The 4108-nt window shown below is 43.4% G+C and overlaps 1 long non-coding RNA gene across 1 annotated transcript; it reads left to right on the top strand.

Annotated features, from left to right (window-relative positions):
- Positions 1 to 677: 677 nt before the first annotated feature.
- On the top strand, positions 678 to 2507 carry LOC144145072 (uncharacterized). Its single transcript, XR_013317427.1, has 3 exons — positions 678 to 747; positions 1278 to 1339; positions 2336 to 2507. It is a non-coding gene; the product is annotated as an uncharacterized LOC144145072 (long non-coding RNA).
- Positions 2508 to 4108: the final 1601 nt, after the last annotated feature.

The raw sequence follows: 4108 nt of genomic DNA, 5'->3' as shown, positions 1-4108 counted from the left end.
AGGATGTTGTCAATTCCTATGTGAACCGCAGAACATACTAGAGATTCATGTATTCGCACTTTGTTTGCGATTTGGCTAGTAAGAATAACCTCTGACAACCACTCTTCTCTAGGTACAGGAATTTTTTTCTGTATTTCTCGCATTCACCTATGTGGAGGCACGAGTGGTTTGAAAATCTCTTATAGGCCTAGCATGTTTTGCCAAAATGTCTTCCTGCGCAAATGGTCCGCCCAGTCGCACAATCGACGTGGTCGCGATGCCAGTCATTGATATCTTAACGCTTCCTCAGTACTTGAACTCTACCAAATGAACTGACATGTTTGGACGGTAGGTAATAAATTCTGTCGCCGGGGAAGCTTCTAATAAACTGTCAGCGTACCATTGGTATGACGGCTGTTGCGATTAGACTGTTGACAGAACGAACGTAGGCCAATGTACTACAGTTTATTGTGCCCGTCTGTCCCACCCATGGTGACGCAAATTTACTCTTCTGTGGTGGCTTTTTTTTTCTGCCAGGAAAAACGTTTGCAATGTGCATTGAACTTTGAAGCGTGGAACGGTACATTTCTATTATTAGTTTTTGTTTTTTCACCGAGACCTCTTTATTTCTTCCCTGCCCGCAGTTTGTGATTGGCGAGAGTATTTTTATTGTAGGGCAGTTGTATATAAAGGCCATCGTCAACCTCCACAACATACCAACCACAGACGTGATCGTTCCTGTATCTCCTAGCTAAGGAAATCTTTTTGGTAAGTAAAACGCCACCCGTTGTTTTTTATGTCTACTTGTATAATGAACGTTTTTGAAGATATTTTATGTTACATTTATGTTGCCCGTATGTCGCGTGATATATTTAGCTACTGACTACTGAAAGCAGCCTTAAATATTCACAAAAGCATCTACCGAATGGCTTAAAAAGGTTCACACTTGAGGAAAAAATATAATTCTAGTTTTAACGCGCCAAAACATTTTACATTATGTATTTTATATGAGATTCGGACAACCCACGAACAGTAAAATGCTTCAACAGGTTTAGCTGAATAAAAATTCACAATACAATAAAAAAGGTAAATAAATTATCCAGAGTCCGGCCTATTTCAAGGTGACAGGGCAGAAAGTTTGGCCTTAGGGTAGCTGCTATGAAAGCACTAACACCTATTGTAGTATCAGGAACTCGCTTGAGGCGATAAAACACGTTTTTTTACTCAGGTGTCTAGCCGTTCATGCCTTGGTACAACTTTGTATAAAATTGAGCTTTGTTTTTTTGCATTGTGAACAGAAGACGCACCATGGCCAGGTTCATTGGAGTTCCTCTACTGCTGCTTGTCGCTGCCATCATGGGTAATGTTTTTTTCATATTTTTTTATACAAAAGTCCCTTGGTCGTGAGTTTCTATTCCCTGTCTTTGTGTTCGGTAGAATGGTTTCACGTGCTTAGCAAAGAAATGTTAAAACAAGCCCGCTACCCTGTTTACAATCACGAATAAGCTGGCTGATATTTTATTAATGGATCACTACTTCGGGCACTTATCACCAGTGGTATTTTTTTCTATGTAGAGCTGATTCCTTTCAATAGAGGAATCAATAAAGGCCTCAGCCTTGTGATTTTTCTAAAAACACACTAAGTATGAAATAGAGCCACTTGCTGAGTACCTATACTGATGCCTTTGATATTTCCGGGCAGTAATAGCACGAAAACAATTAAAAACTGTATGAAAAAGCGCCAAAAGAAAAGTCTTGATAAGATTAAAAATCCGTTGTGAACGCTGTCGAAAGGGGGTGTATTTTCTTGAAATACTTTCGCACTCTCAATAACACGCCATTTGAAAATACTGCCGCCCTAACAATTTTAGTACATTTATATTTAGTTACGTGACATATTTGAGTAGGCAAGTGGGCAGATATTAGCAAAGAAAGGCTGCGTGCCTACCATTAAGACGCATTTTCCTGACTACAGACGATCAGTGCATATCACTTTACTGCATATACAAGCAAGTAACCTTTATGAAATCTATTTCTCGAAGACGAATATCCTTGTCAAGCAAATTTGAGCCAAGAAGCTTAGAAGAAGAAATCTAGCCAGGTAGACTATCTGGAAAAAAGAGGATTTTTAAGAAACTCATATATGTAAAAATGATTGTAAATTTGCTCATTGCACTTCTGAAATTTACGGTTTGCCTATGATCATTGCTGTAAAAATGGACTGGGAGTCGCACTCTAAGTTCTATGCACTTTAAAGAGCGTTCATCATAACAGGTATCAAGGGGAACACAACTGTTGTCGAATAGTATTCGGCAGATATACTATGTACTTACCTCATGTCTATTATTTCCCGCAGCACTCCTGGGAACGTCGACCGCATCCCTCGGTGGGGGAGTTGGCGGAGGCCGAGCTGCAGACCCACAGGCATGCCCCGCCTGCTGAAAAGTAGAGCACGACGCAGCGTTGAAATAGCCAAGACGTCACCCCGACTGAAAATTTACACGAATAAACGTTAAAAATGCTGCTTTAATCATTAGCGCTGTGAAATTTGAATATCGTTGTGCCGTTATGTTCACTTGGGCGAAGCTTCGGGCAAATATAAGGTGAGAACGGGGGTCTCAACCCTATATATCAAAGCTAGGACTCTGGAAAGTGTACACCCGGCGTCAAAATAGGCCGGGGCATGCGAGCGCGTGGCAAAATGCATCGCCGCGACATCTGACGTTGCACATCTGGTGTCGAGACAACGATGTGCGCGTGCGCGTCCAACCACGCTCGCTAGCCTGTCTTTTCATTCGCTTCAAACGGCAATGCTTGTCACATTCAGCGCTTGGCGCCAGGGGCCACTTTCTTTGGGCAAGCCCTCTTGCTCGCATAACGCTTCAGCGGCCGAGGGCCAGGGTGAAGATTCGTTGCTCGCTCTGCGCTACTCTGAAAAAGGATGCATGGAAACGGGACTGCTATGTTAGTTTTAACTACTGCATTCTCTTTTACAGGAAAGCTGTCTATGGCTGGGATCAACCAGATCGTCTCCGGTAATAGAGCAATGCAGACAAAAATTTAGACAAGATGTAGACAAGAACTGCACTTTAGGCCGGGTTCAGAGTGTTGTCGCAATTGTCGTAATATCTTTAAGTAATGGCGTCATTTGACGTCTCAGCCAACCGAACTGTGTAAAACACCGTTTTTTTACGTCCATAGCGCACGATCCGGCTGTTACGTATTTAGTGTGAACATAGCATTAAGCGAACGCACATCATTGTCGCGTGAACGCCCCCCTCACGATTTCCCCAAGCATAGAGCACCCCATGCGGGCACAGCATACTGCCCCTTCCCTTCCCCAACCGCACACTTTCGGAGAGCGCTGGCTCGCGCCACCACGGCGAACCAACTCCCCTCCCATTTTCGCGACATTCTCCTTCTTTGCTTTCCTTCACTCGTCGGTCTTCCCATCGTTCGCTCGGTCACGACGACGCCGACGCGGCTGAGCGTAGAGAAGGGCGCCAAAGGGCTGTTCCTAAAATGTCTTCCCAGGAATTATTTGTGTTAGGAGGTGAAGCAGACATTAAGGTGATTGTTGTAAGCTTGATCTTTGTAAGATGGCTTTCCCACATCGACGGTTGAACAGTGAATCAAGTCAATCTTCGCAGGGAATACCATCACAGAAAGTGGCTCAAACGCTTGTTTCATTGAAACTATACCGAAACAAATTATATGACAATTAGCCGCTATGACGAATCTAACACAAAGCCGGGTTTTATATTTTTCAAAATTGCATGGTTCACAGTGAAATTCTAAATATGGTGTAATTCTCGTCCGCTGTGACTACATATAGGATTCTACGGGAGGGAAACAGACAGCCCCATGTTTGTCCACCGGAAGAAAACTCTAGTTAATAAAAAGTTCATTCAGTCAATTAACCGCAGGAACTATGCTGAATCGCAAGTTACAAACAAACGTGTTTTGCTTCGTGCACCCCTTGGACCCAGTCAAAGCTCACGTTGAGGCTCGGCACCGCAGCTTTGATGGTCATCCTTGTTCACGGAGTGGAAGGGCACTGAATTTTTTGTAAATTTTTTGTCAAACCCAGGACCACGCCGAACTCTTCTCCCGTTTCCCCTTTTTTACT

Source organism: Haemaphysalis longicornis, unplaced genomic scaffold (assembly GCF_048455015.1).
Source record: "Haemaphysalis longicornis isolate Haplotype H1 unplaced genomic scaffold, Haemaphysalis longicornis Haplotype H1 scaffold_7, whole genome shotgun sequence".
NCBI classification, from domain to species: Eukaryota; Metazoa; Arthropoda; class Arachnida; order Ixodida; family Ixodidae; genus Haemaphysalis; species Haemaphysalis longicornis.
This window is presented reverse-complemented; position numbering and strand designations above follow the sequence as displayed.